Source organism: Akebia trifoliata, chromosome 2, assembly GCF_017979445.1.
Source record: "Akebia trifoliata isolate Shusen 1 chromosome 2, ASM1797944v1, whole genome shotgun sequence".
In the NCBI taxonomy this organism is placed as follows: Eukaryota; Viridiplantae; Streptophyta; class Magnoliopsida; order Ranunculales; family Lardizabalaceae; genus Akebia; species Akebia trifoliata.
Genome location: NC_141376.1, coordinates 20,504,035 through 20,518,195, shown reverse-complemented (window position 1 = coordinate 20,518,195; position 14,161 = coordinate 20,504,035). Strand labels below are relative to the sequence as shown.

Below are 14,161 nucleotides of genomic sequence, written 5' to 3'. Positions count from 1 at the left end.
ATGTGATAGGATCTGAGCACCAGCACTATGTAGCAATGTGACAAACATATGGGGACATGTCTGGGTGACCAACACCGATATTGTGTCAGGCACACTGATTCCTACAAATCCAATAAATTGACATGTCTATACTGTTTATATTGCCACAGTCATTAACTTATATTTAATGTTGTTGTCTTGGATCCAGGTTGTAGATCATGCACAGGATGGAGAGATGCTTGTTATTGGTCTCATACTTCGTAGGTAAATCTCGCTGACTATTCACTTGCTGTATATTTGAAGCAGAATAATTAATTATGTTCTGGTGTTAGAATTTTTGTTGGGAAATTAATTATAATTATTGTTTCTTGATGCAGTCACTTGTTGGTACTTCTGCATTCTAAGATAGATTTTCAGCATAGCCCAATGCCCTCTGATTTCATCTGTTGTGCAAACTTGGTATTTACTTGTTTATTTTGGTTTGTAAACTGTTAAAAATGCCATGATCTTAAATGTTCTTGATGAGCTGCAACTATGAATGGCAAATATCTCTATTCTGTCACATACCACACCAAACTTTTCATGGCTGGAAAGCCTACAGTGGTTACTCATGTTGTGGACAGTATAGTTGATAATTTGCGACCAACTCGTGCTGAGGCAACTGATGTGGCTAATGCTGTGTTGGATTATGCCCGAACACGTCTGGTTAATGATGTTAAGGCTGCAAAGAAAGGTGGTGCAAGGCAGTTCAATGGTTTGATTGATGTCTACAGGAAGACAATAAAATCCGATGGCATTGCTGGGCTTTACCGTGGGTTTAACATCTCATGTGTTGGGATTATTGTGTACCGTGGGCTCTACTTTGGAATGTATGATTCTCTAAAACCAATTTTGTTGGTTGGTGATATGCAGGTCAGTAGAAACAGAGAAGAAATATTAGTATTTTGGTTTTTGTAATTAGTGGCTATATATGTTTACAGTTTGGACAATGTGTGCTATTGTGTATGGTGATTGCAAGATAGCTTCCAAGCAAGTTTTCTATTGGGATGGGGATCACAATTGGGGCTGGGCTGGCCTCATACCCTATTGATACAGTACGTCGAAGGATGATGATAACATTTGGAGAGGCGGTCAAGTAGAAGAGTTCATTGGATGCATTCTCTCAGATTCTCAAGAATGAAGGGGCCAAGTCCCTCTTTATGGGTGCTGGCGCAAACATCTTGCGTGCAGTTACAGGTTCTGGTGTGCTATTTCAGAATTATTCTTTGTGATTTTAAGTTTCAATTGAATGTGGGTGTTGATTTGAAATAGGAGTGGGAGATCATTAATGATTTTTAGTTAGATTTATGAAAGTTGAATACGAGGGGCATTTGGGTCTTTTTATATTGTTAGTTGGAGTCTATGTCATCAATGTCAAAACATAGGGGTATCTTCAATATTCAGCAACATCTGAAGGGGGGCAGGTGTAAATGGCGACCGTCGCTATATCCCTATTTTACCGTCGCTATGTCCCTATTTACTGTCGTTTTTTCCGATTGTCTTTGACAGTCGTTTTTAAAAAATCACTCTTTTTAAAACGACTTTTTTTGCAACTGTAGGGGCAGTCGTTTTTGGCGCGTTATGACGTAGTGCTTCATTATCACAATACATTGCATCCCTTCCATCATCTTCATTAAATCTGCAGCATCTTCTCTCCACAGCATCCACAACACCTCCTAGATCGACTCACAGCCCACTGAAGCCCTTGTTGCATTCTTTTTCTTACCTCCTCCGCAATACAACGCCCCAAGGTGCCCACTTCTCTGCTTGGGCTATTAAAGTTACTGTTACAGCACTATTACAGCATGTATAATTGCGTCTACCTCTCAGTAGCGACTACTCATTGATCTTTGAGTCATACCTGAAGGAACTAACCCGCTATTCTTAGGTAAGTTCATTTTTATTTTTTTATATCTTATTTTCTCTACTTTTTTTTTTTTGTATGTTAAACTTACCCCCATCCACATTGAAGTTTCATGTTAATTTTGGCGTTATGATCATCATAGAAGTGGTTATAAGATGATTTTATTTTCTTCTTTGATACCATGTGATGTTTTGTCGCGTTTTGAACAAGATGCATTGTTTATATGTTTTGTTCATTTCCGCATGTCAATAAGATTAGGAAAACATTTTAATAAAATTTTTATTTTCTTATTTGCTCATGTGCATTGGTAGGATTATAATTTTTTTTTTGTATTCCTTATAAACGCGTATCAATAAGATTAGGATTTATTTATTTATTTTTACTTTATGTGGTCTTGAGTTTTTTTTTTTTATCTTGACAAGATTAGATTTTTTATGCACTCTTTTTTATGTTTTATTTATTTATTTATTTATTTATTTTGCTTGGTGATAGGTTAGGAGAATATTTTTTATACTTCCATCTTGTTTATTTTTTATTTTTATTTTTATTCTTGATTTCATTTTTTTACGCATCTGAATTATTTCACTGATTTTGGGGTATATGTGGCATTAATGGTAATTTTTAAGTTTCCGAAGTATTAGTGAATCAATTTGTTGATTTTTAATGGTTGATAGATCGATCAAGTTAAATTTTATACAAAATCAAAGCCGACCCATTGATTTCTTTAATTGGATCGATTCATTGACTTTGGGATATTAATGGATCAACCCATTGATTGTTAATATTATCAGATTGATTTATTCATTTTGTGATGTTAACGAATCAACTCGTTAATTTTGTGAAATGTATGGGCTAATTCATTAATTTTGGTGCATGTGGTGAGTCAAAAAAATCAAATTTCTTTGATTAAAACATGTGTATCGACTCACTGATTTTGTGTACATTGGAAGTTTAAAATCGAATTTTTCTATAAAATGGGTATGTGAATCGACTCACTGATTTTTGTGTACATTGAAAATTTAAAATAAAAATTTCTTTGATTAAAACATGTGAGCCGACTCATTGATTTTGTGTACATTTGAAATTAAAATTTGATTTCATATTTTTCAAAATGTAACTAAATTGATCCACTAATTTTTTGGTGCCACGTAAGCCTTATCAAATCGTGGGATTCCACTATGCGAAATTCAAGAAATCATGTAATTATTTTAATCGTAAAATTTATTTAGTAAAACCAATGTAATTTAATGTTGATCAGACCTTAGTTTGATCTTTAATCTTTAAATGTTGACCGTACGATATTTTTGGATTGTAGTAGAGACTGATCATCTTGACCAGGCGGGTTCGATGCCTAGCACTTTCTGAAACCCGTAATCTGACCCCTTACCCATTACTTGTGAACCAATCCGATCCATTTTAGAGTTATCTATGGTTCCTACACCTAAACTAGGTGGCGACTCCTTATTCTTTTAAAATCTTCGATTTACGTAATCGGACTCCTATTCGCTATTTAGCGGAATGCTCGGGGTTGAGGCGATTTCAATGACGACTCTACTGGGGATACTAGGATTAAACTTGACCCGAACCAAGACTATCCTTAGGTTGACTTTTATTCGAGTTAACCCAGTTGACTCAATGAGACTCTTATATTAGGCTAGATTTTGTCCTTTCTTTCATTGGCATGTGATTAAATATATTCAATTGTGTTATCTCTGTTGATTTGTTTGATGATTGGATATATTTAATTTGTATGAATGGATATTCGCAAAAATGTCTCAGGCGCACTGTCCATTTGCACACACGAGCATGCATATTCATATTTGCATCATGACATGTCCTTATAAGCCCAATAGTCGAATCTAAGCTAACTTGGTTCTTCGAGACATAGGGGATGCCCGTGAACGCTACAACTTCAGTACAATACCTTCGGGCATATCAAATTGGAACACCACGTACTACTTGACCTTTTAAAACTGGGATAGTATATCGATGTTTCGGGCTGAAGTGACCTAAGCTTTGTCCTAACCTAGCATCAATCATATAGTAAACCTAGAACTTAGGTGTTGTCCCACTAGGCCACGACTCGAATCAACCATAAGTGCTCTCGGGTTGCCTTTCTTTAATCTAATCAAAAGGTAAGTGGGTGGATCGATCCACATTGTTCAAATCGAACCCGCAACATCGGTCCAACCCAATAAATATAATGGAGAAGTTGTGTTGGCCAATTGCTTTCCAACCCATTAGCCTGATTGGTAGGTTGATCTTTTAGATCAATATATGAGTCAATCGAGTTAGTTGGTTTAATAAAATGTCAATGAGGTGATATATCATTTTTTGGATCCATTGGATAGAATCGGTCCAAATGTGGTAACTGAACTTCTTTTTCTAACTAATTTTATTCAATAGATTAAACCTTTCTTTAAATCAAAATGGTTGAATCACATTAAAAATCGTACCAAACAAAAAATAGATTTGACTTGTTTTAATTGTGTTAGTAATGAAAGTTAGTTTTTTTTTTTTTTTTTTGTTAGATAGCTCATGATGATGTGCGATTGTTGATGGATAGAGCCTTAGATGCATTCACCACTGTCGAGAAGTACAATTTTGGTGTATATAGATTTCAAAGTGTATTCTCTCTCAAGTTAATGAATGTCAACTGGAACCTCTTATGTGCTGCAGTCAATTTCTGGGACCCGAACTACCATGTATTCCGTTTTGGTTCAGTCACACTTTACCCAACTCACGAAGATTTTTACAATATTATGGGGGTAAGCATATTGGGTCCAATGATTCGTCTTCTATTGAAATCCAAATTCGCAAAAGAACTCTTGAAAGGATCAAGAGTTAAGTTTAAAAAAGTAAGAAGATTCACAGATCACGGTTTATTGAATATGAGGAGACTTCTAGAAGTACAACGAACTCTTGAACAAGAAAATCCCGGGGACTTCACTCAGAAACCTCACAGGAAGGCTAGAGATTTTACCTTATGTCTGGGGGTATTGTCAACATGTTTTCTGGTTTCATTTAGGATGGTCATCAACTGTCGGGTTTCTTCGCAAACATTACTGGACAACTTAAAAATAAGGTTGACCCAGTCCCCACAATACTCGTCGAGACTTTTGAAGGACTATCTAATGAGATGCACCAGGAGGGGTAGGATTTCGAGGAAGTCCACATTTGCTTTATATATGGTTATGTATCTGACTTCGCAACGTAGAATTTTCGCAAATCAAGGAAAGTAAATGGGAAAAAGTCACAAAAAAGGAAACATTGGTGGACTTTGCATCCTTGGAAAACTGGAGGGATTGGCTCTCAAATTTGAGTACACAAGATATAAATTATGATAGATTGGGATCAAGAATGGATGAAGGCACCGTACTTGCTTCAAAGGAATCTGATCATGTAACACTCACTGGACTGCTAAATATATCTTTTTATTGCCCAAGGATAATATCAAAATAGATAAGATTCCCTTCATGGATCTCAATGCCCCCGAGGAATCGACACCCTATTAAGGAGCTGACTGTGCACTTGGTGGAACACATAGCTATCACTTGGGATCATCGGATGCTTACTGAATCGAAAGATCAACAAGCATTCAAGAAGTAGAAAAGAGGAACAGATGAGCATGTCTGAAAAGTAGGGTCCTAGATAGAGTCGGTTTTTCTTTAAGAGGAGAGTCTCCTTATTTCTTTTGTGTTTGCATACTCAATTCGTCTCATTGGTACAATTTTTAATGAAAATTATCTTTAAATAAAGGCCCTAAATCACCCCGTCAGAAATAAGCTTGACCAACATAACTCATCAATTATAATAAAATAATAAAAGTGATTGCTATCAAGAGGGATCATTTACCTCCTACCAATTCTTAATTCACCTTTGATGGGGTTTCAGGATACTATTACACCCAAACTTAAGCATCCGCCACCTAGTTGGAGTCGAATATCAGGTCGTTTGGGGAGAATATCAACACCAAGTGAACCGTCAGAAATGACTTCTGAATCAGAACTCGTAGAAATTCGTAAGATCTTGGCAATCTTCGCAATGGATATGAACAACATAAAAAGTAAGGTAGAAATGCTAGAATAGATCTCTGAATCAACAAGAAACCCCATTGACGATCATAGGAGCAAAGGACAAGAAGATGGCACGACAAAGAATCTGGATGAGGTCTATGAACTTGACGAAAATGAGGAACCCTTTAATGAGAATCCGATGTTAGTCAACATAATGATTCAGTTGGAAACAACCATGAAGAACATAAAAGGGATTGATGAAATCGCAACAGGGATAGAGGCTTTGAATCAAATCCCTAAGATCCGTTTGTCTGAGAAGTTTGTAATGCCAAAAATGGAAAAATTCAATGGAGTAGGCTGCGCGAAAACGCATCTCAAGGTGTATGTAACCAACATGCGCACAATGGGCCTTGATAATGAACATATGACATTGATGTTCCAACGTACTCTATCTAGATCAGCGTTACGATGGTTGATATCCCAAGATCCAGCTGTAATAGGGACATGGGAAAATATGTCAAAGATGTCATGGCACCAGTACAAATATAACACTGAGATCAAAATTTCTCGAAGCGATTTGGAATCAACTAAGCTGAAGAATAGATAAACATTTACTGATTTCATTAGCCGTTGAAAGGCCAAAACTGCACAAATATGGGATAAACCATCAGAAAATGAACTGTAGATACATGGTTTCGTGATTATGATGGCCACATCTACTAAGGATTGGAGTCGTCACTATTCATATTGTAAGTGAGTGTGAATAGTCACCCAATTTATATTTTTCGAAAAAAGTGACATTTTGACATGTAGTGACTCTCAATGGATAAAGGATCGATCAACCTCGAGATCGGAGTAAACGGCTCGATTGGAGAAAAGGGAAGGTGTTAGGCATCATTTTCTCCTCACCAAGTGGCGGTAACCTCAAAGAACTCGATCATTTTGATTAAAAGAAACGAAAGATAAAGTGCCACGTGTTGTGCATTTTTATCCTAAATAGGGGTTTGCTTTCTACTCGATCATAGTATCATCTCATTGAAGAAAATGATCCTAATAGACATAAGCCTTGGACATAATTCACATTCCAAAAGTGTGGGCTAAGGTCATAGATCCATTCTCATGGGTTGAGAAGGATCCAATTTTCAAATGCCTTAAAACTGTTTTAGGATGAAATCGGTTTTGCTTTTTTTTAAAAGGGTTACAACCCTTATACTTTCTATCGGACCGAAGTCCAATCTACCGGAGATAAGGGAGGGTAGCATCATATCTTAAAGGTCTTCTGAAAATAAAAATAAAAAAGGAAAGGGATAATAGAAGAGGGGGATGTAGAGGGTAGAAAAGGAGAAAGGGGGGAGGCGTACTTTGAACCCACCTTGATGCTTCACCTTTTCTTCCCTTGTTTTTCTTCTTCTTTAATATATTCTTGAGTTGTATCCTTAATGAGATATGAAAATGTAACTCTTTGTGTGATTAAAGGAGTAAAGAAGTGATGATGAGAGAGTTGAGTGGAGTGTAGTGATTTTTTTGTGAAACTTGGGGAGATGATTGGTAAGGGAAAATATTTATAAAGGAGAATTGGTAACAATTTTTTTTTTTTTGATAAGAATTGGTAACCCTTTTTGGGAAGAGGAGAGGGATATTTATAGATGTTTGGAGGGTATTTAGGGGTATACTGGGGTGAAAGGTTGAAATGAGGGATAATGGCATGGTTTTAAAGGTGAAAGGTATGAAATTTTTAGTGGAATTGAGGATAATTATGTAATGAGTGGAAATGAGTAATGTTTAGATCCAAATGGTTTTGATCCTACCCAAATCTATTTGAGTAAAGTGTTTGGTGGGGTGAGATGAGTGATAGTTGATAGGGGAATGAGGGGTGTAAGGGAGTTGTTTGGAGAATGAGTGTTAGGTTGGTTGAAGATGTGAGGTGTTTAGATTTAGGAGAATGGGTTATGTAAGAGGTTGGTATATTGATTTTTGGGAGGATTAAGGGGATGAAGACATGTGATAAATATGATAAGAGAGTGAGGTGATGGGGTATGTTGATTGGTGATGGTAGTTGTTTGATTAAAGAGAAGAGTATGGGGTAGTTTGGTGATGATGATAGGAGGTATGGGTTGAGATGATTTTGTTGGAGTATTTTAAGGGAAAGTAATGGATTGAGGTGTAGGAGATATGGGTTGTGATGTGGGTGGTTGATGGTGTTAGAGAATAAAGATAGGTTAGGGTATGTCAGATATGGGTTGTGATGTAGATGGTTGATGATGTTAGAGAATGGGGATAGGTTAGGTTAGGATAGGGTATGGGTTGAGGTGATTTTGGAGAGAAGTGATGTGAATTAGATGAATTGTTTAGAGAATGATGATGGGGGGTAGGTGATTAGATGAGGGAGGTGAGTGAGGATGATGACATGTGTCATCTTTTGGTGAGGGTGATTGGTTGATGTGGGTAGTGGTTAATGGGTTATGGGTTGTGGATTAGAGGTAGATTGGATATGAATAGTGGTTTGTGGGCTTAGGTTTTAGGAGGGTTGTGGATTATTTTGGCTTGGATGAGATTTATTTTGGGTTGAACTTTTGGGGGTAGGTTTATTTTAGGTTTAGGTGATATGAGATCGATTTTAGGTTAGGGGTATGGTGAGAAATTAATTTAGGAAAGGGTTGAGGGCTTGTGAACTTGGAATGGGCTTGGGGCGTTTGCGGATTTGGAGGCGGAGCGGTGGAAGTAGAGGAGGGGTAGGCATCCCAAGTCTCACATTTTTTCATTTTTTTATCTTTTTAGGATTTTTTGAAATCATTGGGTTGATTAAAATGCCACGTGTTGACGAATTGGACTTTTTAGGCCCGTTGGAGAATTTTATTGAGAATTCGAGTATTTTTAGATTTGGAAGTGGGACGGTGAAAGTTGGAAAAGTGTGGGGTAGGTCCCAAGTCTCATTTTTTAATTTTATTAATTTTTTTTTAGGTTTTTTAAATCATTGATTTGATCAAAAATGCCACGTGTCAGCAAATCGGACTTTTTAGGCTCGTTGGAGAATTTCATTAAAAATCAAATGTTTTTGGGTATAAGAGCGAAGCGGTGAAGGTTGGGAAGTTGTAGGGTAGTTCAAACCCTTCAGTGGGTCCCTTAGACCATTGGGAGGTCTTAGAAGCCTTGGTTCGATCAAAATATCACTTTTCGATGTTTTGGGCCCTTGAGGCCCATTGACAAGTTTTGTTGGGAAATTGAGTTTTCTGGATTTTGAGAGTGGAGTGGGGTAGATGGGAGTATACCGAGTCCTTTCAGGTGGGCCCATTAGACCATTAGGAGATCTTAGAGGCCTCGGCTCGATCAAAATATTATTTTTCACTGATTTGGGCTTTTGAGGCCCATTGATGAACTTTGTTGAAAAATCAATATTTTTGGGCCCTTCGAGTATGGCCTCGTTCAAATTGGGTTGTCTACAACTGCCTTCTTTGCAAGAATTATGTGCAAAAAATTGCAAAGAATAAACTAAACCCCTATTTGTACAGGCTAGAAAATTTTGTAAAACACGACTTTGGATTACTGATTAAATTGATGATTTTTGTAGAAAATGGCTACTCAAGCACGGGATCTGACAGAGTTTTACCTTATTAATTCACTGATCTCGATGGCACAGAGCTCGTTTGAGATCTCAAGTTTGGTGATAATTTGATGAGTTTTGAAAATCAGATATTTTTCGATCGTATTTTGACAAATCGGAATGAAGTACAACTCGAAAAGGATTTTTGAAATTCTTTTTGACTTTTTTGTATATATATATTTATTGATTTTTTGTATTTTTTTATTTTTGATTTTTTTGTATTTTGATTTTTTCTATTTTTTATATTTTCTTGATTTTTTTTTTGCGAGAAGGTTTAATGGGTTTAAATTAGTTGGTGCTCATACTCTCATTGCTTAAGGTCCCGTTGCGATAAGGCTTGATCGAGGCTATGTTGACATGTTGGGTTCCCGAACTCAACCTTTTTCAATTTGGGGAACATGATATGACTACCACCATTGAGGAACTTGAAGTGTTATTGGGTCTCGAGATGTCAGGTATGATCGTAGTTCCACCTTTGTATGATGGGTACCAAAGTGGGGCTTCCGACTTCTTGGGTATAAACCGCAAGTTTTTGAAGATTCCGGATGGCTAATCAGTCTTGAAGACCACATCTAAATCTTTTTTGATTGAACGCCTTACGACTCCTTTGAAGCCGTTGATATACTTTAATGCTCTCACTTTGATGGTAGTGAGTCAACTCTTGTTTCTAAGTGGCGGAGACATTATAGATTTTTTTCTTATTCACGTGGTCCAACAAGTCCAGGAAGGATGTCGGTTGGCATCGATGCTTTTGAGTGAAATGTTCCAATCACAGCTTGTACGTCCGGTCGTAATTGGCTTTTCCGAGGATGTGCACCACTCCTGCAGGTAAGTTTCAAACTTAGCTTAGATTTAAATTTAAATTTTAACTTTATTAGTTTTCAAACTTTAGAATGCCCCTGTTATTGTAGCTCTGGTTTATGGATCACATGGCTTCAACCGAAGTTGTTAATCGTCCATTTTGCGTTAATGCTGATCTTGTACTCATGATGTCGAGACAAGTTGCCCTATTCGTCTCGTGTGGTAAAGAAGAGTGGTATTCCTTTATTGACAACCTTGATGATGAAGATGTGAGATGGGTTGGTGCCTTCCAACCTTGAGGGCTTCCCGTGATTGCATTTGATGGTGCCTGTTTTCTCGTTTTGATTGGTCTTCACGGGACAACTCATTATATACCACTTCAGGTTCTTCGACAATCTGGTTATGATCAGGGTGTGCTCATCCCCGAGAATTTCAATGAGTTGATTGGTCCTTTATCGACTGTATTTCTGAGTCGACCCGTAAGAGAATGGAGTCGAGTTGAGGTTTTTAGTCAAACCATCTTCGTAGTACACCTGTTCCGGCCATACTCACATTGGATTCGAGAACTCGTTTCTGGAAGGCCCTCGGTGTCGATAGTTCCCCGAACACGCCTTGGTGCTTCATCCTTCTTTGATTATCGAGATCGAGTGGAGGAGTCTTAAACTAATCATCGTCAAATTCAGGCTATCTGGCTCAAATCCGAGAAGAAAATGCAGAAAGAGATTGTTCGACTGACATCTGAACTTACCTAATCGGGATCTAGTGATTGTGGTGAAGTGGCTAGGCTTCAAGTTGAAATTACTGAGTTGAGGGACCGACTTACCCAGTGTCCTCATTTTGATGATTTTGCAGCATATTTGGTAAGTCGTGATGCTTCAGATGCTGAAAGAATGATGATGAGCCAGGCTACCCGAATCCGTGCTTTGGAGGAACGCCTTGACTCATTTTTCATTTCTTACCATGATGTTTGATCGACTGCGTTATATTCCCACTTTTTGTATTTTCTTGTCATTATCTGAATGTATGCAAAATGTTGAAAGATTAATTAAAAGAAAATAGGTTTTGTACTTACTTGACCTCAGGTATATTTGTTGTTCTTGAAAACATGAAGTTTTGTTGAATGAGTCCTAGATTTGTCGTCATTGGTCAAAATAATAATTTTTGTTTTGAAATTTTGTGAAATGTCTTTATCACATGAGTAAGATAAGTTCAGAGTTTGAAAAATCTTTGGTTGTGACGGTTTTGGTGCTTTTGCCAAACACAGGGGATACAAGCGTCAATTGTTCTTTTGGTTCCTTTAGAGTCATCCCCAGTACCCTAATGTTTGGAGGACTGTTATCTGCTCGGGACGTAGGTTTTTTGGAAAGATTTTGCCGTTCACAGTTTATACTCTTGTGGGCAAGGAATTTTCTTTCCTTTTTTTAACCCTTATTGCCCCTGGTGCCAATTACGATTTTCACCAGACCCGATTTCCACATTTTTGCACATCGACGTCCTTTTTGGGATTTTCATCGTACCGGTGGCTTTGATCTTGTCATAGTTTGATTTTTTTTACTCATAGCACCCTTTCGGGTTTTCACTATGCCCTTTCAGACTATGCTTGTATTTTTGAATTTTTACATTACGATTTTTGCTCGGAGTCTTTGTGGCTTGGTGACTCAAGTTGAGCTGCGAAATCGGTGACTCTACTCTTGTAATGGCACTCTTTCTTGAGTAATAGATTTAGATTCCCTTTTTGAGTTTGCTGACGACTATTCGTGGTTCGACAGCTCAAATTGAGCTGCGAGATCGGTTACTTTACACTTCAAGTACTCTTTTTTTTTCGAATATCCAACCTGGATTCCCCTTTCGAGTCTTCCAACGACTAACAAGACTTTGAGGTTCGGACCAAGTCGCAAGATCATTGATGCTGCCATTGTCGTTGTGTTGTCCTGGACCATTCCTTGATTAGAAAGGACTTTTAGTGGGACAAAACGTTGGCTTAGGCTTATGGTAGTGGAAGGATACAATAGAAGGTTAAGGTAGGGTCTTAGTTTATCTAAAGTGGGCTAGACATGGGGTTCGTTTATTTTTATTTCGAAAAAGTGATCTATGTCTCCTCCCAGTGTCTCTCGAACTTGTTTAGGCTGGAGATTTGGGTCAAGCTTAGATCAAATGTCCGAGTTTTTTTTTTTTTTAAATTTTTTTTTTTTGTATTTTTAGTCGTTTATAGTTTATCCTCATGCGGCTCAGGAGTATTTTGATGCTTTTGATTTGATTTTCTGATTTTCTTTTTCTTTTGTCTCTTTTTTTTCATTTTTTTTCATTTTTTTTCTTTTTTGTATCATTTTGTAGTTGTTGATTTGTCCCAGTCTTAAGTTAGCATGGTGGTCTGTGGTACCTGCGGAGGTTGCTTGAGTAGATCCTAATTTGATCCGAACGCGTGGTGCTGCATTGTTTGGGCTTGTATGACGCTGACGTTGGCTAATACGGTACTTACCATTTTTCTTACCTCTCAATTATTTTCAATAGTGCTACTATTTGTGGATCGATATCGGACGTTTCGGCTGCTGTGGGCTGTGCAGGTTCAGAAGAACTCATGGTGACGATGGATGATCTGAGAAAATATAGAGGTACCTCTAGTTGCTTATATTTATTTCGTTTGGCCACTTGTGGGTATAGAAGACCAAGCGTTATTATTTTGTTTACAAAATAAAGATACATGATGTTTTTATTAGGTCGGGTCAAGTTATTTATTATAAGGTAAACGAATTTTAAAGAAAAAGTAGTTTCTCGGCGTGGAGCCGGCATCAACACGTAGTTGGCGAGACATTTTGAAAAGGAAATTCCATCACCACGGAGCTGGCATCGACACGAAGTCGGTAAAACCTTTCGAAGAAATAATTACATCAGGAGGAGCTGGTATCGACACGGAGCCGGTAAAATCTTTTGAAAAAAAAATTACATCAACGCGGAGCTGGCATCGACACGGAGTCGGCATCAACATTGGGTTGACATCAACACGGAGTCGGTATCAACATTTTGAAAAAGTAATTTCATCAGTACGGAGCTGGCATCGACACGGAGTCGGGAAAACATTTTGAAAAAATGATTTCATCAGCACGGAGCTGGCATCGACATGGAGTCGGGAAAACATTTTGAAAAAAAAAAGGAATTTCATCAGCACGGAGTTGGCATCGACACGGAGTCGATAAAATATTTTTTGAAAAAAAAGAATTATCCCAGCACGAAGCTGGCATCGACATGGAGTCGGCATCAACACGGAGTTGGTATCAACACGGAGGTGGCATTAGCACGGAGCTGGCATCAACACGGAGTTGAAATCAGCACGGAGCTGGCATCGACACGGAGTCGGTAAAATATTTTGAAAAAAGAATTACATCAGCGCGGAGCTGGCATCGACACGGAGTCGATAAAATATTTTTTTTTTGAAAAAAAAATTATCTTAGCACGGAGCTAACATCGATACGGAGTCGGCATCAGCACGGAACTGGCATCGACATAGAGTCGGCATCAGCACAGAGCTAGTATCAACACGGAATCGGCATCAACACGGAGTTGGCATCAGCATGGAGGTGGCATCAACATGGAGTTGGTATAACATTTTGAAAAAGTGGATTGCTGCAAACAAGTCGAGTTAAAAAGACATTTTTTTTTGTTGGCTCTCAACCCAATTCTATGAAATCAATGCCAGCCAGTCAGATCTCCAGGGAAGAAGCGGCGCACAATGACACTCTTAAATCACCTCATTTCCTTCAATAAACGTAGTCTATTCCCCTCGTATCAACATGGCAAGATTTTTTTAGGCACCGACTTTGATCAAGAACTGCAATTGGTGCTTAAATTTTTTTTTGAAAAAGA

The 14,161-nt window shown here is 37.8% G+C and overlaps 1 pseudogene; it reads left to right on the top strand.

The window, feature by feature from the left end:
- Positions 1-513: 513 nt before the first annotated feature.
- Positions 514-1,250, top strand: LOC147409893 (ADP/ATP translocase pseudogene; annotated as a pseudogene).
- The last annotated feature ends 12,911 nt before the right edge of the window (positions 1,251-14,161 follow it).